Raw genomic sequence first — 24041 nt, forward strand, 5'->3', positions numbered from 1 at the left:
ATACAAAAATATAATATTAAATTTTTGAAATTGCCTTTTATGCTAATTTATTTTATTACTTATTTTATTTTATTATATATTCTCTTATTTCAAATTGGTTTATTATTATTTAAATCCCACTTGACTAAATCGGAAAGGTTCACGTTGTATATTAAACGAAACAAAAAAACGTCCCAAAAACGTTTTTGATTTTAGGTTAAAGCAGCAACCGGCATCATACCGTCCGTATTATATAAGCAGTATATTACCCACTATCTATATATTAATACGCTAACAAAATTTCCATACAATCAATTGACATGCTGTTTCGCATACTTAGCATACGTAAAATCATATAAAAGTTATATGAATTGATTCGTATTGATCAGCCGCAGTGCATAGGCCTATTTTTGTTAACAAATATTACTATATTTGTTTATAATTAATAGAAAAAGTTTTTTGGAAATTCGAACAATTAATACAAATATCGAAATTCATTTTCGTGCACAAGCGCGCCATCTTTGGGAACAATTATCTAATTGTTCTAATGCGAATTTCAAAGACCCAAACCTTTATGTGTCCCCGCTAAATTCGATAGCACAAATGTTTCACCTACATACAAATATTGTTTCCCATTGTTGCCACTTACCTATAATAGCCTCTACCAAAATCCTAAAAAATTGTTCCAAAATAATTTGTAGCGTACCAAAAAATCTTAAATAGAATTAATTTTTGACCGGCCCATTTTTTGTGGCAAATTTCACTTACACGTAAATACATAAGTCTTTATTTAACAGATTCTTTGTTTTTTATTTTAGTTGTTTTCAAAAAAACATGAAATCACAAATAATGAGTTAACTTTTGTTGAAACTAACTAAATTCATTTATAAAAATTAATGGCAAATTTGCCAGAAAATGTTTTTGCATTTGCAGATTTAATCCTCATTTTAAATAAAGTACGTCTTGTACTGAACAAAAAACAAAAAAGTTACAAAAATATAACATTAAATTTTTTATATTGTCTTTATATGCTAATTTATTTTATTTCTTATTTTACTTTATTATATATTCTTTTATTTCAACTTAGTTTATTATTATTTAAATGCAACTTGACTGAATCGGAAAATATCATGTTGTATATTAAACGAAAAAAAAACGACCCTTGATTTTAGGTAAAAACGGCAACCGGCATCATGGCGGCCGTATTGCATAGGCAGTATATTACCCACTATCTATATATTAATACGCTAACAAAATTTCCATACAATCAATTGACAGGCTGTTTCGCATACTTAGCATACATAAAATCATATAAAAGTTATATGAATCGATTCGTATTGATCAGCCGCAGTGCATAGGCCTATTTTTGTTAACAAATATTACTCTATTTGTTTATAATTAATAGAAAAAATTTTTTGTAAACTCGAACAATTCATACAAATATCGAAATTCATTTTCGTGCACAACCGTGTCATCTTTGGGAACAATTATCTAAGTTTTCTAATGCGAATTTCAAAGACCTAAACCTTTATGTATCCCCGCTAAATTCGAAAGCACAATTGATCACCTACACACAAATATGGTTTCCCATTGTTGCCACTTATCTATAATAGCCTCTACCAAAATCCTAAAAAATTGTTCCAAAATAATTTGTGGCGTACCAAAAAAACCTTAAATAGAATTATTTTTCGATCGGCCCATTTTTTGTGGCAAATTTGACTTACACGTAAGTACAAAAGTCTTTATTTAACAGATTCCTTGTTTTTTAATTTAGTTGTTTTCAGAAAAACATGAAATCACAAATTATGAATAACTTTTGTTGAAACTAACTAAATTCATTTATAACAATTAATGGCAAATTTGCCCGAAAATTTTTTTGCATTTGCAGATTTAATCTTCATTTTAAATAAAGTACGTCTTATACTGAACAAAAAACAAAAAATTTACAAAAATATAACATTAAATTTGTTATATTGTCTTTTATGCTTATTTAATTTATTTCTTATTTTACTTAATTATATATTCTTTTGTTTCAACTTAGTTTATTATTATTTAAATGCAACTTGACTGAATCGGGAAATTTCACATTGTATATTAAACGAAAAAAAACACCCTTGATTTTAGGTGAAAACGGCAACCGGCATCATGGCGGACGTATTGCATAGGCAGTATATTTCCCACTATCTATGTATTAATACGCTAACAAAATTTCCATACAATCAATTGACAGGCTGTTTCGCATACTTAGCATACGTAAAATCATATAAAAGTTATATGAATCGATTCGTATTGATCAGCCGCAGTGCATAGGCCTATTTTTGTTAACAAATATTTCTCTATTTGTTTATAATTAATAGAAAAATTTTTTTGTAAACTCGAACAATTCATACAAATATCGAAATTCATTTTCGTACACAACCGCGTCATCTTTGGGCACAATTATCTAAGTGTTCTAATGCGATTTTCAAAGACCTAAACCTTTATGTATCCCCGCTAAATTCGAAAGCACAATTGATCACCTACATACAAATATGGTTTCCCATTGTTGCCATTTACCTATAATAGCCTCTACCAAAATCCTAAAAAATTGTTCCAAAATAATTTGTAGCGTACCAAAAAATCTTAGACAGAATTAATATTGGGCCGGCCCATTTTTTGTGGCAAATTTCACTTACACGTAAATACAGAAGCCTTTATTTAACAGATTCTTTGTTTTTTATTTTAGTTGTTTTCAAAAAAACATGAAATCACAAATAACGAGGTAACTTTTGTTGAAACTAACTAAATTCATTTATAAAAATTAATGGATAATTTTCCCGAAAATGTTTTTGCATTTGCAGATTTAATCCTCATTTTAAATAAAGTACGTCTTATACTGAACAAAAAACAAAAAAGTTACAAAAATATAACATTAAATTTTGTATATTGTCTTTTATGCTAATATATTTTATTTCTTATTTTACTTTATTATATATTCTTTTATTTCAACTTAGCTTATTATTATTTAAATGCAACTTGACTGAATCGGAAAATTTAACGTTGTATATTAAACGAAAAAAAACGTCCCTTGATTTTAGGTGAAAACGGCAAGCGGCATCATGGCGGACGTATTGCATAGGCAGTATATTACCCACTATCTATGTATTAATACGCTAACAAAATTTCCATACAATCAATTGACAGGCTGTTTCGCATACTTAGCATACGTAAAATCATATAAAAGTTATGTGAATCGATTCGGATTTCTCTATTTGTTTATAATTAATAGAAAAAGTTTTTTGTAAACTCGAACAATTCATACAAATATCGAAATTCATTTTCGTGCACAACCGCATCATCTTTGGGAATAATTATCTAAGTGTTCTAATGCGAATTTCAAAGACCTAAACCTTTATGTATCCCCGCTAAATTCGAAAGCACAATTGATCACCTACATACAAATATGGTTTCCCATTGTTGCCACTTACCTATAATAGCCTCTACCAAAATCCTAAAAAATTGTTCCAAAATAATTTGTGGCGTACCAAAAAAACCTTAAATAGAATTATTTTTCGATCGGCCCATTTTTTGTGGCAAATTTGACTTACACGTAAGTACAAAAGTCTTTATTTAACAGATTCCTTGTTTTTTAATTTAGTTGTTTTCAAAAAAACATGAAATCACAAATTATGAGTTAACTTTTGTTGAAACTAACTAAATTCATTTATAACAATTAATGGCAAATTTGCCCGAAAATTTTTTTGCATTTGCAGATTTAATCTTCAATTTAAATAAAGTACGTCTTATACTGAACAAAAAACAAAAAAGTTACAAAAATATAACATTAAATTTGTTATATTGTCTTTTATGCTAATTTAATTTATTTCTTATTTTACTTTATTATATATTCTTTTTTGCAACTTAGTTTATTATTATTTAAATGCAACTTGACTTAATCGGAAAATTTCACGTTTTATATTAAACGAAAAAAAAACGTCCCTTGATTTTAGGTGAAAACGGCAACCGTCATCATGGCGGCCGTATTGCATAGGCATTATATTACCCACTATCTGTATATTAATACGCTAACAAAATTTTCATACAATCAATTGACAGGCTGTTTCGCATACTTAGCATACGTAAAATCATATAAAAGTTATGTGAATCGATTCGGATTTCTCTATTTGTTTATAATTAATAGAAAAAATTTTTTGTAAACTCGAACAATTCATACAAATATCGAAATTCATTTTCGTGCACAACCGTGTCATCTTTGGGAACAATTCTCTAAGTGTTCTAATGCGAATTTCAAAGACTTAAACCTTTATGTATCCCCGCTAAATTCGAAAGCACAAATGTTTCACCTACATACAAATATGGTTTCCCATTGTTGCCACTTACCTATAATAGCCTCTACCAAAATCCAAAAAAATTGTTCCAAAATAATTTGTAGCGTACCAAAAAATCTTAAATAGAATTAATTTTTGACCGGCCCATTTTTTGTGGCAAATTTCACTTACACGTAAATACATAAGTCTTTATTTAACAGATTCTTTGTTTTTTATTTTAGTTGTTTCAAAAATGAGTTAACTTTTGTTGAAACTAACTAAATTCATTTATAAAAATTAATGGATAATTTTCCCGAAAATGTTTTTGCATTTGCAGATTTAATCCTCATTTTAAATAAAGTACGTCTTATACTGAACAAAAAACAAAAAAGTTACAAAAATATAACATTAAATTTTGTATATTGTCTTTTATGCTAATATATTTTATTTCTTATTTTACTTTATTATATATTCTTTTATTTCAACTTAGCTTATTATTATTTAAATGCAACTTGACTGAATCGGAAAATTTAACGTTGTATATTAAACGAAAAAAAACGTCCCTTGATTTTAGGTGAAAACGGCAAGCGGCATCATGGCGGACGTATTGCATAGGCAGTATATTACCCACTATCTATGTATTAATACGCTAACAAAATTTCCATACAATCAATTGACAGGCTGTTTCGCATACTTAGCATACGTAAAATCATATAAAAGTTATGTGAATCGATTCGGATTTCTCTATTTGTTTATAATTAATAGAAAAAATTTTTTGTAAACTCGAACAATTCATACAAATATCGAAATTCATTTTCGTGCACAACCGTGTCATCTTTGGGAACAATTCTCTAAGTGTTCTAATGCGAATTTCAAAGACTTAAACCTTTATGTATCCCCGCTAAATTCGAAAGCACAAATGTTTCACCTACATACAAATATGGTTTCCCATTGTTGCCACTTACCTATAATAGCCTCTACCAAAATCCAAAAAAATTGTTCCAAAATAATTTGTAGCGTACCAAAAAATCTTAAATAGAATTAATTTTTGACCGGCCCATTTTTTGTGGCAAATTTCACTTACACGTAAATACATAAGTCTTTATTTAACAGATTCTTTGTTTTTTATTTTAGTTGTTTCAAAAATGAGTTAACTTTTGTTGAAACTAACTAAATTCATTTATAAAAATTAATGGATAATTTTCCCGAAAATGTTTTTGCATTTGCAGATTTAATCCTCATTTTAAATAAAGTACGTCTTATACTGTACAAAAAACAAAAAAGTTACAAAAATATAACATTAAATTTTTTATATTGTCTTTTATGCTAATATATTTTATTTCTTATTTTACTTTATTATATATTCTCGTATTTCAACTTAGCTTATTATTATTTAAATGCAACTTGACTGAATCGGAAAATTTAACGTTGTATATTAAACGAAAAAAAACGTCCCTTGATTTTAGGTGAAAACGGCAACCGGCATCATGGCGGCCGTATTGCATAGGTAGTATATTACCCACTATCTAACCTGACCTACCCACTATCTATATATTAATACGCTAACAAAATTTCCATACAATCAATTGACAGACTGTTTCGCATACTTAGTATACGTAAAATCATATAAAAGTTATATGAATCGATTCGTATGGATCAGCCGCAGTGCATAGGCATATTTTTGTTAACACATATTACTCTATTTGTCTATAATTAATAGAAAAAGTTTTTTGTAAATTCGAACAATTCATACAAATATCGAAATTCATTTTCATGCACAAGCTCGCCATCTTTGGGAACAATTATCTAAGTGTTCTAATGCGTATTTCAAAGACCTAAACCTTTATGTATCCCTTCTAAATTCGAAAGCAAAAATGTTTCACCTACATACAAATATGGTTTCCCATTGTTGCCACTTACCTATAATAACCTCTACCAAAATCCTAAAAAATTGTTCCAAAATAATTTGTAGCGTACCAAGAAATCTTAAACAGAATTAATATTTGACCGGCCCATTTATTGTGGCAAATTTCACTTACACGTAAATACGTAAGCCTTTATTTAATAGATTGTTTGTTTTTTATTTTAGTTGTTTTCAAAAAAACAAGAAATCACAAATAATGTGTTAACTTTTGTTGAAACTAATTTATTTATAACAATTAATGGCAAATTTGCCCGAAAATGTTTTTGCGTTTGCAGATTTAGTCCTCATTTTAGATAAAGTACGTCTTATACTGAACAAAAAAAAAAGTTACAAAAATATAACATTAAATTTTTTATATTGCCTTTTATGCCATTTATTTTATTTCTTATTTTGCTTTATTATATATTCTCTTATTTCAAAATGGTTTATTATTACTTAAGTGCAAGTTGATTGAATCGGAAATTTTCACGTTGTATATTAAACGAAACAAAAAAAGGTCCCAAAAACATTTTTGATTTTAGGTCAAAGCGGCAACCGGCATCATAACGTGCGTATTGCATAAGCAGTATATTACCCACTATCTCTATATTAATAAGCTAACAAAATTTTCATACAATCAATTGACAGGATGTTTCGCATACTTAGCTGACATAAAATCATATAAAAGTTATATGAATCGATTCGTATTGATCAGCCGCAGTGCATAGGCCTATTTTTGTATTTGTTTATAATTAATAGAAAAAGTCTTTTGTAAATTCGAACAATTCATACAAATATAGAAATTTATTTTCGTGCACAAGCGCGCCGTCTTTGGGAACAATTATCTAAGTGTTCTAATGCGAATTTCAAAGACCTAAACCTTTATGTATCCCCGCTAAATTCGAAACCAAAAATGTTTCGCCTACATACAAATATGGTTTCCCATTGTTGCCACTTACCTATAATACCCTCTACCAAAATACTAAAAAAAATGTTCCAAAATAATTTGTAGCGTACCAAAAAGTCTTAAATAGGATTAATTTTTGATCGACCCATTTTTTGTGGCAAATTTCACTTACACGTAAATACATAAGTCTTTATTTAACAGATTCTTTGTTTTTTATTTTAGTTGTTTTCAAAAAAACATGAAATCACAAATAATGAGTTAACTTTTGTTGAAACTAACTAAATTCATTTATAAAAATTAATGGCAAATTTGCCCGAAAATATTTTTGCATTTGCAGATTTAATCCTCATTTTAAATAAAGTACGTCTTATACTGAACAAAAATCAAAAAAGTTACAAAAATATAGCATTAAATTTTTTATATTTTCTTTTATGCTAATTTATTTTATTTCTTATTTTACTTTATTATATATTCTTTTATTTCAACTTAGTTTTTATTATTTAAATGCAACTTGACTGAATCGGGAAATTTCACGTTGTATATTAAACGAAAAAAAAAAACACCCTTGATTTTAGGTGAAAACGGCAACCGGCATCATGGCGGACGTATTGCATAGGCAGTATATTTCCCACTATCTATGTATTAATACGCTAACAAAATTTCCATACAATCAATTGACAGGCTGTTTCGCATACTTAGCATACGTAAAATCATATAAAAGTTATATGAATCGATTCGTATTGATCAGCCGCAGTGCATAGGCCTATTTTTGTTAACAAATATTTCTCTATTTGTTTATAATTAATAGAAAAAGTTTTTTGTAAACTCGAACAATTCATACAAATATCGACATTCATTTTCGTGCACAACCGCGTCATCTTTGGGCACAATTATCTAAGTGTTCTAGTGCGATTTTCAAAGACCTAAACCTTTATGTATCCCCGCTAAATTCGAAAGCACAATTGATCACCTACATACAAATATGGTTTCCCATTGTTGCCACTTACCTATAATAGCCTCTACCAAAATCCTAAAAAATTGTTCCAAAATAATTTGTAGCGTACCAAAAAATCTTAAACAGAATTAATATTTGGCCGGACCATTTTTTGTGGCAAATTTCACTTACACGTAAATACATAAGCCTTTATTTAACAGATTCTTGGTTTTTTATTTTAGTTGTTTTCAAAAAGCATGAAATCACAAATAATGAGTTAACTTTTGTTGAAACTAACTAAATTCATTTATAACAATTAATGGATAATTTGCCCGAAAATGTTTTTGCATTTGCAGATTTAATCCTCATTTTAAATAAAGTACGTCTTATACTGAACAAAAAACAAAAAACTTACAAAAATATAACATTAAACTTTTTATATTGTCTTTTATGCTAATATATTTTATTTCTTATTTTACTTTATTATATATTCTTTTATTTCAACTTAGCTTATTATTATTTAAATGAAAATTGACTGAATCGGAAAATTTAACGTTGTATATTAAACGAAAAAAACGTCCCTTGATTTTAGGTGAAAACGGCAACCGGCATCATGGCTGCCATATTGCATAGGTAGTATATTACCCACTATCTAACCTGACCTACCCACTATCTATATATTAATACGCTAACAAAATTTCCATACAATCAATTGACAGACTGTTTCGCATACTTAGCATACGTAAAATCATATAAAAGTTATATGAATCGATTCGCATGGAACAGCCGCAGTGCATAGGCCTATTTTTGTTAACAAATATTACTCTATTTGTTTATAATCAATAGAAAATTTTTTTTGTAAATTCGAACAATTCATACAAATATCGAAATTCATTTTCATGCACAAGCTCGCCATCTTTGGGAACAATTATCTAAGTGTTCTAATGCGTATTTCAAAGACCTAAACCTTTATGTATCCCTTCTAAATTCGAAAGCACAAATGTTTCACCTACATACAAATATTGGTTCCCATTGTTGCCACTTACCTATAATAGCCTCTACCAAAATCCTAAAAAATTGTTCCAAAATAATTTGTAGCGTACCAAAAAATCTTAAACAGAATTAATATTTGGCCGGACCATTTTTTGTGGCAAATTTCACTTACACGTAAATACATAAGCCTTAATTTAATAGATTGTTTGTTTTTTATTTTAGTTGTTTTCAAAAAAACAAGAAATCACAAATAATGTGTTAACTTTTGTTAAAACTAACTAATTTATTTATAACAATTAATGGCAAATTTGCCCGAAAATGTTTTTGCGTTTGCAGATTTAATCCTCATTTTAGATAAAGTACGTCTTATACTGAACAAAAAAAAAGTTACAAAAATATAAAATAAAAAATTTTATATTGCCTTTTATGCTAATTTATTTTATTTCTTATTTTGCTTTATTATATATTCTCTTATTTCAAAATTGTTTATTATTATTTAAGTGCAACTTGAGTGAATCGGAAAGTTTCACGTTGTATATTAAACGAAACAAAGAAAGGTCCCAAAAACATTTTTGATTTTAGGTGCGCGCCATCTTTGGGAACAATTATCTAAGTGTTCTAATGCGAATTTCAAAGACCTAAACCTTTATGTATCCCCGCTAAATTCGAAACCACAAATGTTTCGCCTACATACAAATATGGTGTCCCAGTTTTGCCACTTACCTATAATAACCTCTACCAAAATCCTAAAAAATTGTTCCAAAATAATTTGTAGCGTACCAAGAAATCTTAAACAGAATTAATATTTGACCGGCCCATTTTTTGTGGCAAATTTCACTTACACGTAAATACATAAGTCTTTATTTAACAGATTCATTTTTGTATTTTGTTTTTTTTTTTTTAATGAGAATTAAATCTGAAATGAATTTAGTTAGTTTCAACAAAAGTTAACTCATAATTTGTGATTTCATGTTTTTTTGAAAACAACTAAAATAAAAATCTGTTAAATAAAGGCTTATGTATTTACGTGTAAGTGAAATTTGCAAAAAAAAATGGGCCGGTCAAAATTTAATTCTGTTTAAGATTTTTTGGTACGCTACAAATTATTTTGGAACAATTTTTTAGGATTTTGGTAGAGGCTATTATAGGTAAGTGGCAACAATGGGAAACTATATTTGTATGTAGGCCAAACATTTGTGGTTTCGAATTTAGCGGGGATACATAAAGGTTTGGGTCTTTGAAATTCGATTTAGAACACTTAGATAATTATTCCCAAAGATGGCGCGCTTGTGCACGAAAATAAATTTCTATATTTTTATGAAATGTTCGAATTTACAAAAAACTTTTTCTATTAATTATAAACAAATACAAAAATAGGCCTATCAATACGAATCGATTCATATAACTTTTATATGATTTTATGTAAGTTAAGTATGCGAAACAGCCTGTCAATTGATTGTATGAAAATTTTGTTAGCGTATTAATATATATATAGTGGGTATATACTGCCTATGCAATACGGCCGCCGTGATGCCGGTTGCCGTTTTCACCTAAAATCAAGGGTCGCTTTTTTTTTTTTTTTCGTATAATATACAACATGAAATTTTCCGATTCAGTCAAGTTGCATTTAAATAATAATAAACTAAGTTGAAATAAAAGAATATATAATAAAGTAAAATAAGAAATAAAATAAATTAGCATAGAAGACAATATAAAAAATTTAATTTTATAATTTTGTAACTTTGTTGTTTTTTGTTCAGTATAAGATGTACTTTATTTAAAATGAGGATTAAATCTGCAAATGCAAAAACATTTTCGGGCAAATTTGCCTGTTGGGCTGCAAGCTTTTTGCAGCTTATGGAATCCGATAGTATGAATGTGTGCTTGTTGGGTTGCACGCCCACACTCCAAAATGCATCCAAATGCAACCTTTTAATACCGATACCGATCCAAATAAACAAAAACGCAAACCTTTGATGTTTAACACTGTATGTATTTTACAGAATTTATTATCGTTTTAAAAACAATGTAAATTAAATTTTGGTTTATACAATAAAATGAGTAGCCGCGAAAAAATATGTATATCAAGAAAAATGTGCTGGCTAGCGCCACGAAAATCAAAAACGAATTGATGTCACTCGCCTATATGTTTTGCTTGACAACTGTCAACACATACTCATTCGAAGGTGTGTTCACTTAGGTGTCAGCTGCTGCTCCGAACATCCTCCCCCCGTTGAAACATTAGTGCTTCCAACACACTCTCTAACTGGAAGGACGCACAGCTTATTTACTGCTCGACGCACGATACCTGCAGATGTACGTAGAATGGCAACTCTCACCGCACCATCCTTCCCAGTGATTACGTCAGTTACACGGCCGAGAGGCCATTTTAGGGGTGGAGAGTTTTCATCCTTGATGCACACAATATCGTTTAATTGAATGTTGGTATGTGGAGTGCGCCACTTGGCGCGCTGCTGGAGAAGGCTCAGATATTCTTCACTCCACCTCTTCCAAAATATTTGTTGCAGATAGGTAACGCGCTGCCAACTATCAAGTCGATTATAATTTAGGGGCGTAAGGTCAGGTACTGGGAGAGCTGTGAAAGGACCACCAATAAGAAAATGGCCTGGTGTCAATACGTCGAGATCGTCCGGATTTTCGGAAATTGGTACTAGAGGACGAGAGTTGATTACTGCAGAAATTTCGCATACTAAGGTGCGTAATTCATCGAAGCCAAGAAATGCAGATCCTATTGTGCGATACAAATGCTGTTTGGCCATCTTCACTCCGGCCTCCCATAACCCACCAAAGTGCGGCGAACGGGATGTTATGAATCGCCAATCGATTCCATTATTAAGGCAGTGCGCGTAAGCATCTTTGTGATGCCTTTCACTAAGGAATAAGCGACGTAAGTCCTTCAGCTCGTTATTAGCACCTACAAAATTAGTCGCGTTGTCGGACCAAATGCAGCTTGGTGTACCGCGAGTAGCAACAAAACGTTTTAAAGCGTCGAGAAAGGCACTTGTTGAAAGATCCTTCACTAACTCCATCCAAACAGCCTTTGTCGCAAAACAAATGAAAAGACTGATGCAACATTTTTGAGGCCATTTATTGCGCGCTTCGGGCTTGTAATAAAAGGGCCCGCAGTAGTCAATTCCAGAAATGGTAAAGGGGCGCGAGACTTCGATGCGCTCCTTGGGTAAATCTGCCATGATATGCTGGATGAGTCGTGGTTTTGATCTGCAACATATGATACATTTTCGTAGGGCGCGGGCCACCGTCTTTCTTCCACCTATGGGCCAATACTGCTTGCGAATCGTAGCTAGAAGGGATTGGGGAACTGCATGATGATATTTACGATGAAAATGTATAATTATAGCAAACGTCAGTGGATGATCTTTTGGTAGAATGCTTGGATGTTGTGCTTCGAAGCCGAGGGTTGAATTCCCTCCAACCCTAATTATTCCTAAATCATCCAAAAATGGTGCTAACGAAGCGATGCTGCTCGAAAGGTGAACATTTTCCTGATTCTTGAGTACGGCATATTCAGGCCAAAGTTGTGCCCTTTGCACCATGCGAATTAAAATTTGAGTTCCTTCATAAATGTTTTCATAGGTTAGCTGCGATTTTCCCCTGGATTTTCGTATGTTTAGAAACTTATGAACATATCCAAATATGCGCTGCATCTTGCCGAATGAGTTGATATACTTAAACGATAGCGAGAAGTCGATTCGATTATTTGAAATAACCAGAGCCTTGTGACGAATTTCAGGGAGATTAGGGTTGGACGCGCTGGCCTGCGGCCAATCACGCTCCTCTGCTTGTAAGAAAGGGGGACCATAAACCCAAAACGTTGATCGGGACAGCTCAGCTGGTGAGGCTCCCTTTGACAAAATATCAGCTGGGTTAACGGACGTAGGGACGTAACGCCATTGCATTCCCTTTGTACGCTGCTGTATGGTACAAATACGATTAGCTACGAATACGTTGAATTTGGAGGGCTCTTCACGTAACCATGATAACACCACAGTTGAATCGGACCAACAGTAATAAGGACAATCGAAAAGCTTAATTTTTGCGATTTCGGCCGCTAGCTGAGCTAGTAAATCAGCAGCATAGGGTTCAAGTTTTGGTACAGTGAGCGTCTTCAATGGTGCAACGCGAGCTTTGGAACATAATAACTGAACTTGAAATTTATCATCTATTATTGAGCGTACGTAAATGCAAGCGCCGTATGCATCAAGGATGGTGTCACAAAATGCGTGAATTTCGTGTGCAGTTCCGATGTAACGTGGGAATGTCAAATAATGAATTTCTGAAAAGGCTGTGCAGAATGTAGACCAAGCTGTATCAAGAGATTGTGGTAGGCTCTCATCCCAATCAAGTTTGTCCCTCCACATTCGCTGCAATATAATTTTCGCTTTGGTCAAGGTCGGGCCAATGAGCCCAAGCGGGTCGTAACAGCGAGCTATGGTGGACAATACAGAACGCTTCGAATTTTTTCCAGGTATGATTAGGGGAGTGAAAGCAAATAAAAAATTATCCTTGAGCGGATCCCATGCAAGACCCAATGCCTTTGTAATGGTGCTGCTGTTATCGAATTTCAAAAAACTTTCGCGGTCCGCATCAGGAATGTCATGCAAGACGTCCGGATCATTAGAACACCACTTACGCAAGCGGAAGTTGCCTCGAGAGAGGAGATTTGTTGTTTGCTTCCTGATTTCGAGAGCTTCTTCTACCGTGTTCCCACCAGATATTAGGTCATCAACGTAGAAGTCCCGCGTAACGATGTTAGCGCCCAGAGGGAATGATGAGGATTCGTCCTCAGCAATCTGATGCATTGCCGGAATGGCAAGAAAGGCGGCTGGCTTGGTTCCATAAGTAACGGTGTCTAGTTCATAAATGCTATGCTCACCCCCTGGGGAGTCCCGCCACAGAATGCATTGGAGCAGGTTGTCAGGTGGCGATACCTTGACACAGCGATACATTTTACAGATATCGCCAGTAAGGGCTACAGAAAACGAACGAAATCTAATGAGGATGTTGAATAATTTGGACTGAATTGTTGGTCCTGCCATAAGGATATCATTCAATGATAAGTCCGAGGTTGTAGCAGCTGAGCCGTCAAATAAAACTATAAGCTTCGTTGTAGAACTATCTTCTTTGAAGACGCAGTGATGTGGAAGAAAATATTTACACTCATCCACAGCTGCCGTGGGGACTAATGACATGTGCTTTAAAGCGAGGTATTCTTTTATGAACATCAGGGTTCCGAAGTAGTTTGCGCTCAAGAGTTTCAAATCGCCGTTTAGGCTGCATATATGAGTCACCTAAGAACTGCAGATCAAGCTTCGTTGGCAAGCGAACCGAATATTCGCCCGAAGGTAAGCGCGAAAAGTGTTGTGAAAAATGGGACTTGGAATCGAGCTCCTCCTTTGTAGTTTTAGATATGAGTTCAGCAATGTATTCTACTTCCCAAAAACGACGTACCAAATCATCCAATCGATTATTTGGTTCGATGTCACTAATTGTTTTTTGATTTAGGACGAAAGTTTTGAATTGTGCTGCGCACCCCCTGACAAAACCCATCTGAAGAGAGTGTTTTGAAGCACTGGCAATCCCGAAGCTAGATGTATTTGCCCAACGCAAAGCAATTCGAAAAAGAGATTGGCTCCGATGAGCAACTCAATACGCTGCGGTATATTGAAATTAGGATCAGTCAGTGGAATATTGGATGGGACGTACCAGTCCGGAGTATTCAAAGAAAAACTAGGTTGGTTATCTGTAATTGTTTTCGCGACAACAGCAGTGATTTGCGTTACGAATTCTGAAGTCCGCGACTTCAGGTCAATATCAACAGAACATCCTTCTGTCAAAAAGTTGGCATCTCCAATGACCGAAACTGCTGCAGAGCATTTCATTCTACCAAGCTGAAGCTGATTGGCAAGGCGGTTAGTAACAAAATTAAGCTGAGAGCCCGAGTCCAAAAGAGCACGACAGGGCACGAAGGTTCCGGCATGATTTTTTACGAGTATGATGGCAGTAGCTAGAAGCAGAGCATCAGAACGAGACCTTGCTGGAAGGGCGTGGAGAAGAACAGAAGACGTTGCCACCATCGCGTTTGACTGCGAACTGATAGATTGAGAAGCTACAATTGATTGGTAGATGTATGTAGATGTGGGTATGCGATCAAAGTGCAGAAGGGTATGGTGCCTCGATTGGCAGGTCCTACAAGAACCAGATTTGCAATCTTTCAGTTGGTGGCCTTTACTAACACAACTGAGGCAAAGCGCAAGCTTTTTAGCCTCCTTTTGCCGAAGATTTGGCGATAAATTTGTAAAACGTTGACAATGCTGAATTTGATGATCTGAGCTATCGCAAAACATACACCTTGCTGTCGAAGCATTCGAAACTACAAATTATTTTCTTTGATTTTTACTTACAAGTTTTTCGGTTCGGTTGACTTGACCCTTGTGCATTTGCATCGCATGCTCCACATTCGACATCGTTTTTCTAAAAATGAGGCCAGCTGGTCCCACGAAGGCAGTTCGTTGCTTGACGAATATTCTTCCCATTTGGCTTGAGTTACCTTGTCTAGTCTTTGCAATATTAGATGTACAATGACGCAATCAGCTATTTGCTCCCGTGATCCAAGTGTTTGTAACTCTCGTATATGCGATGTGACCTTGTCCGTTAGCTCACGCAACTTATTTACCTCTACCTTGCCCAGCCCGAATATCTCTCTGATGTGTGCCTGAAATACAAGTCTCTTATTATCAAAACGTTTACGTAGTAAATCTAATGCAATTTTGTAATTGGCTTCATTTATTTCCAGTGATCTGATGGTGTCTAACGCTGCACCACTCAGACAGGAACGCAAGTGCTGCAACTTGTCGACTTGTGTAAGGTCAGCATCCTTGTCAATAACAGAAGTGAACATAGAAAAGAAATTGGTCCACTCGGTGTAGACCCCACTGAATTTTGGCAATGTGAGCAAAGGCAACCGAGAGCGATTTGCATTTACGATAATTGACTGCGAATTGTTGGTGTTCATCTTGAATGTTGAACAATGTCGAGATACACTACGCTTACTCATTTCTCGTTGTAAAGTTGATTTGAGGTTTATTAGCTTATCATCAAACTTGTATGGTAAATCACTGTTCGAGCTTTCGACATCTAGTTCCTCAAAGCTATTATGCGCTGCTGAGAAAGTTGACTTTAATTCACCCAATGATTCGATCATTGCCGACAGTGCATATTCATCCATATTTTGCAGCTTATCACTGCTAATATCTGCTTCTATACGCAAGAGACCATTAAATATAGCCATAGTTTTTAATTTTAAGAAGGTAACTCGATCAGGAGATACCGCTGCAGGATCTCCCCCATTGGAAGAATCAAGAGCCATTTTTATGCTTCTAAGTACAGAAAATGACTTGCGCAAAAAATTAACGAATTGAAAAAAATGCAAGACGAAGTTGTTTTTGGTAGCAGTACTATTCAAGTATGTATATAATTTGCGAAAAAAAAACGTATGTATATAAATTCGATTTGTAGTTATGTACGACACAGGCAGGTTATTTACAGGAAGTTACACTTGTAACAGTTAAATGCCATGCTACAAAAAACTCCAAATATGTATGTGCACGAGAAAAATTCGCCAGAACCAAAAATGAAATAACTTTAGCACTGTTATTGCTGAACAACAAATCCGAATTGACTAATGCCTTGTATTTGCATTACCACATTCCCGCGGCTATCACGTCGGGGTCACCAAAAAATGTTGGGCTGCAAGCTTTTCTGCAGCTTATGGAATCCGATGGTATGAATGTGTGCTTGTTGGGTTGCACGCCCACACTCCAAAATGCATCCAAATGCAACCTTTTAATACCGATACCGATCCAAATAAACAATAACGCAAACCTTTGTTGTTTAACACTGTATGTATTTTACAGAATTTATTATCGTTTTAAAAACAATGTAAATTAAATTTTGGTTTGTACACTAAAATGAGTAGCCGCGAAAAAATATTTATATCAAGCAAAATGTGCTTGCTAGCGCCACGAAAATCAAAAACGAATTGCTGTCGCTCGCCCATATGTTTTGGTTGACAACTTTCAACACTTACTCATTCGAAGGTGTATTCACTTAGGTGTCAGCTGCTGCTACGAACATTGCCATTAATTTTTATAAATGAATTTAGTTAGTTTCAACAAAAGTTAACTCATTATTTGTGATTTCATGTTTTTTTGAAAACAACTAAAATAAAAAACAAAGAATCTGTTAAATAAAGACTTATGTATTTACGTGTAAGTGAAATTTGCCACAAAAAATGGGCCGGTCAAAAATTAATTCTATTTAAGATTTTTTGGTACGCTACAAATTATTTTGGAACAATTTTTTAGGATTTTGGTAGAAGCTATTATAGGTAAGTGGCAACAATGGGAAGCCATATTTGTATGTAGGTGAAACATTTGTGCTTTCAAATTTAGCGAGGACACATAAAGGTTTAGGTCTTTGAAATTCGCATTAGAACACTGAGATAATTGTTCCCAAAGATGGCGCGCGTGTGCACGAAAATGAATTTCGATATTTGTATGAATTGTTCGAATTTCCAAAAAACCTTTTCTATTAATTACAAACAAATAGAGTAATATTTGTTAACAAAAATAGGCCTATGCACTGCGGCTGATCAATACGAATCGATTCATATAACTTTTATATGATTTTACGTATGCTAAGTATGCGAAACAGCCTGTCAATTGATTGTATGGACATTTTTTTAGCGTATTAATATACAGATAGTGGGTAATATACTGCCTATGCAATAAGGCCACCATGATTACGGTTGCCGTTTTCACCTAAAATCAAGGGAGGTTTTTTTTTGCGTTTATTATACAACGTAAAATTTTCCGATTCATTCAAGTTGCATTTAAATAATAATAAACTAAGTTGAAAAAAAGAATATATAATAAAGTAAAATAAGAAATAAAATAAATTAGCATAACAGACAATATAAAAAATTTAATGTTATATGTTTGTAACTTTTTTGTTTTTTGTTCAGTATAAGACGTACTTTATTTAAAATGAGGATTAAATCTGCAAATGCAAAAACATTTTCGGGCAAATTTGCCATTAATTTTTATAAATGAATTTAGTTAGTTTCAACAAAAGTTAACTCATTATTTGTGATTTCAGGTTTTTTGAAAACAACTAAAATAAAAAGCAAACAATCTGTTAAATAAAGGCTTATGTATTTACGTGTAAGTGGAATTTGCCACACAAAATGGGCCGGTCAAAAACTAATTCTGTTTAAGATTTTTTGGTACGCTATAAATTATTTTGGAACAATTTTTTAGGATTTTGGTAAAGGCTATTATAGGTAAGTGGCAACAATGGGAAACCATATCTGTATGTAGGTGATCAATTGTGCTTTCGAATTTAGCGGGGATACAAAAGGTTTGGGTCTTTGAAATTCGCATTAGAACACTTAGATAATTGTTCCCAACGATGGCGCGCTTGTGCACGAAAATGAATTTCGATATTTGTATGAATTGTTCGAATTTACAAAAAACTTTTTCTATTAATTATAAACAAATAGGATGAAAATTTTGTTAGCGTATTAATATATAGGTAGTGGGTAATATACTGCTTATATAATACGGCCGCTATGATGCCGGTTGCCGCTTTAACCTAAAATCAAAAACGTTTTTGGGACGTTTTTTTGTTTCGTTTAATATACAACGTGAACCTTTCCGATTTAGTCAAGTTGGATTTAAATAATAATAAACCAATTTGAAATAAGAGAATATGTAATAAAATAAAATAAGAAATAAAATAAATTAGCATAAAACGCAATATAAAAAAATTGTATGTTATATTTTTGTATTTTGTTTTTTTTTTTTGGTCAGTATAAGACGTACTCTATCTGAAATGCGGATTAAATCTGCAAATACAAAAACATTTTCGGGCAAATTTGCCATTAATTGTTATAAATAAATTAGTAAGTTTTAACAAAAGTTAACTTATTATTTGTGATTTCATGTTTTTTTGGAAACAACTAAAATAAAACACAAAGAATCTGTTAAATAAAGACTTATCTATTGACGTGTAAGTGAAATTTCCACAAAAAATGGGCCGGTCAAAAATTAATTCTATTTAAGATTTTTGGTACGCTACAAATTATTTTGGAACAATTTTTTAGGATTTTGGTAGAGGCTATTATAGGTAAGTGGTAACAATGGGAAACCATATTTGTATGTAGGTGAAACATTTGTGCTTTCGAAATTAGCGGGGATACATAAAGGTTTAGGTCTTTGAAATTCGAATTAGAACACTTAAGATAATTGTTCCCAAAGATGGCGCGCTTGTGCACGAAAATGAATTTCGATATTTGTATGAACTGTTCTAATTTACAAAAAACTTTTCTATTAATTATAAACAATTAGAGTAATATTTGTTAACAAAAATAGGCCTATGCACTGCCGCTGATCAATACGAATCGATTCATATAACTTTTATATGATTTTAAGGGTGCTAAGTATGCGAAACAGCCTGTCAATTGATTGTATGCAAATTTTGTTAGCGTATTAATATATAGATAGTGTGTAATATACTGCTTATGCAATACGCCCGCTATGATGCCGGTTCAATCTGTTAATAACCCATATTTGTATGTAGGTGATCAATTGTGCTTTTGAATTTAGCGGGGATACATAAAGGTTTAGGTCTTTGAAATTTGCATTAGAACACTTAGATAATTGTTCCCAACGATGGCGCGCTTGTGCACGAAAATGAATTTCGATATTTGTTTGAATTGTTCGAATTTACAAAAAACTTTTTCTATTAATTATAAACAAATAGAGTAATATTTGTTAACAAAAATAGGCCCATGCAATGCGGCTGATCAATACGAATCGATTCATATAACTTTTATTTGATTTTACGTATGGGTTATTTAACAGATTGTTTGTTTTTTATTTTAGTTGTTTTCAAAAAAACATGAAATCGCAAAAAATGAGTTAACTTTTGTTGAAACTAACTAATTTATTTTTAACAATTAACGGCAAATTTGCCCGAAAATGTTTTTGCATTTGCAGATTTAATCCTCATTTTAGATAAAGTACGTCTTATTCTGAACAAAAAAAAAAAAAAAAACAAAATACAAAAATATAACTTTAAATTTTTTATATTGCCTTTATGCTAATTTATTAATTTCTTATTTTATTTTATTATATATTCTCTTATTTCAAATTGGTTTATTATTTTTTAAATGCAACTTGACTGAATCGGAAAGTTTCACGTTGTATATTAAACGAAACAAAAAAACGTACCAAAAACATTTTTGATTTTAGGTCAAAGCGGCAACCGGCATCATAGCGGCGGTATTGCATATGCAGGATATTACCCACTATCTATATATTAATACGCTAACAAAATTTCAGTACAATCAATTGACAGGCTGTTTCGCATACTTAGCATACGTAAAATAATATAAAAGTTATATGAATAGATTCGTATTAATCAGCCGCAGTGCATAGGCCTATTTTTGTTAACAAATATTACTCTATTTTTTTTATAATTAATAGAAAAGTTTTTTGTAAATTCGAACAATTCATACAAATAAAGTCTTTGAGAGCCAAGCACAGTTAGATGTAGTTTACACTGACTTTTCTAAGGCATTCGACAAGGTAGACCACTCCATTCTCTTGGATAAACTCAAAGCATTCGCTATTAACGGAAACCTTCTAGATTTTTTCTCAAGTTTTCTTATTGGACGAAAACTTTTCGCCCAAATGGAATCCAGTAGATCTCAAACTTACATACATGTTAGGTCAGGTATCCCCAAGGTACACATCTTGGGCCTCTCCTCTTTCTACTATTTATTAATGACCTTCCTGATCAATTTTCAACTGCGGATTGTCTTATGTTTGCGGATGATGTTAAATTATTCCTAAAAATTCAAAATACAATTGACTGTTCTAGTCTACAGTCTGATTTAAATAATCTCTCTAATTGGTGTATATTAAATCATCTCCATCTAAATGTTAGTAAATGTTGCGTCATCACGTTTGCTAAAAAGTCTAAGACAGTGACTTGCGACTATGTACTAAATGGACAAAGATTGTGCCGTAAAGATAATATTAAGGATCTAGGGGTTATTTTCGACTCTAAGTTGACCTTTTCCAACCATGTAGACTATGTGGTGTCGAAATTTTTTTCTATGATTGGTTTTATACGCAAAAACACTGTGGATTTTGTTGACCCACTTACTCTCAAAGCGCTGTATATATCTTTACTTCGTAGTCATTTGGACTATTGCTGTATAATTTGGAACCCTTACTGTCAAAATCTTACTTCTATAATTGAAAAGGTGCAAAGGGTGTTCACTAGAATGGCTTTGCGTCCTCTGTCATGGCCTGATGGGCTTCCAAACTATATTGGCAGACGCAAGTTGCTAGGTCTACAAAGTTTGGAAGAGAGACGGGCTTATTTTTCTATTATTTTTGTGTATAATGTGATGAATTCTAGAATCGATTCATATGGATCAGCCGCAGTGCATAGGCCTATTTTTGTTAACAAATATTAATCTATTTGTTTATAGTTAATGGAAAACCCTTTTTGTAAATTCCAACAATTCACACAAATATCGAAATTCATTTTCATGCACAAGCGCGCCATCTTTGGGAACAAATATCTAAGTGTTCTAGTGCAAATTTCAAAGAGCTAAACCTTTATGTCCCCGCTAAATTCGAAACCACAAATGTTTCACCTACATACAAATATGGTTTCCCATTGTTGCCACTTACCTATAATAGCCTCTACCAAAATCCTAAAAAATTTTTCCAAAATAATTTGTACCGTACCAAAAAATTTAAATAAAATTAATTTTTGACCGGCCCATTTTTTGTGGCAAATTTCACTTACACGTAAATACATAAGTCTTTATTTAACAGATTCTTTGTTTTTTTATTTTAGTTGTTTTCAAAAAAACATGAAATCACAAATAATGAGTTAACTTTCGTTGAAACTAACTAAATTCATTTATAACAATTAACGTCTTATACTGAACAAAGAACAAAAAATTTATAAAAATATAACATTAAATTTTTTATATTGTCTTTTATGCTAATTTATTTTATTTCTTATTTTACTTTATTATATATTCTTTTATTTCAACTTAGCTTATTATTATTTAAATGCAACTTGACTGAATCGGAAAATTTCACGTTGTATATTAAACGAAAAAAAACGTCCCTTGATTTTAGGTAAAAACGGCAACCGGCATCATGGCGGCCGTATTGCATAGGCAGTATATTATCAACTATCTATATATTAATACGCTAGCAAAATTTCCATGCAATCAATTGACAGACCGTTTCGCATACTTAGCATACGTAAAATCATATAAAAGTTATATGAATCGACTCGTATGGATCAGGCGCAGTGCATAGGCCTATTTTTGTTAACAAATATTACTCTATTTGTTTATAATTAATAGAAAAGTCTTTGCAAATTCGAACAATTCATACAAATATCAAAATTCATTTTCGTGCACAAGCGCGCCACCTTTGGGGACAATTATCTTAGTGTTCTAATGCGAATTTCAAAGACCTAAACCTTTATGTATCCCCGCTAAATTCGAAAGCTCAAATGTTTCACTTACATACAAATATGCTTTCCCATTGTTGCCACTTACCTATAATAGCCTCTAGCAAAATCTTAAAAAATTGTTGCAAAATAATTTGTAGCTTACCAAAAACCTTAAATAGAATTAATTTTTGACCGGCCCATTTTTGGTGGCAAATTTCACTTACACGTAAATACATAAGTCTTTATTTAACAGATTCTTGGTTTTTTATTTTAGTTGTTTTCAAAAAAACATGAAATCACAAATAATGAGTTAACTTTTCTTGAAACTAACTAATTTATTTATAACAATTAATGGCAAATTTGCCCGAAAATGTTTTTGCATTTGCAGATTTAATCCTCATTATAGATAAAGTACGTCTTATACTGAACAAAAAAAAAAAAAACAAAACAAAATACAAAAATATAATATTAAAGTTTTATATTGCCTTTTATGCTAATTTATTTAATTTCTTATTTTATTTTATTATATATTCTCTTATTTCAAATTGGTTTTTATTTTTTAAATGCAACTTGACTGAATCGGAAAGTTTCACGTTGTATATTAAACGAAACAAAAAAAACGTCCCAAAAACGTTTTTGATTTTAGGTCAAAGCGGCAACCGGCATCATAGCGGCCGTATTATATTGGCAGTATGTTACCCACTATCTACATATTAATACGCTAACAAAATTTCCATACAATCAATTGACAGGCTGTTTCGCATACTTAGCATACGTAAAATCATATAAATGTTATATGAATCGACTCGTATGGATCAGCCGCAGTGCATAGGCCTATTTTTGATAACAAATATTACTCTATTTGTTTATAATTAATGGAAAAAGTTTTTTGGAAATTCGAACAATTCATACAAATATCGAAATTCATTTTCGTGCACAAGCGCGCCATCTTTGGGAACAATTATCTAAGTGTTCTAATGGGAATTTCAAAGACCTAAAAAAAGACCTATCCCCGCTAAATTCGAAAGCACAAATCTTTCACCTACATACAAATATGGCTTCCCATTGTTGCCACTTACCTATAATAGCCTCTACCAAAATCCTAAAAAATTGTTGCAAAATAATTTGTAGAGTACCAAAAATCTTAAATAGAATTAATTTTTTACCGGCCCATTTTTTGTTGCAAATTTCACTTACACGTCAATACATAAGTCTTTATTTAACAGATTCTTTGTTTTTTCTTTTAGTTGTTTTCAAAAAAAACATGAAATCACAAATAATGTGTTAACTTTTGTTGAAACTAACTAATTTATTTATAACAATTAATGGCAAATTTGCCCGAAAATGTTTTTGCATTTGCAGATTTAATCCTCATTTTAGATAAAGTACGTCTTATACTGAACAAAAAAAAAAAACAAAATACAA

The sequence above is a fragment of the Eurosta solidaginis genome, unplaced genomic scaffold (assembly GCF_040869045.1).
Source record: "Eurosta solidaginis isolate ZX-2024a unplaced genomic scaffold, ASM4086904v1 ctg00001151.1, whole genome shotgun sequence".
Taxonomy (NCBI): Eukaryota; Metazoa; Arthropoda; class Insecta; order Diptera; family Tephritidae; genus Eurosta; species Eurosta solidaginis.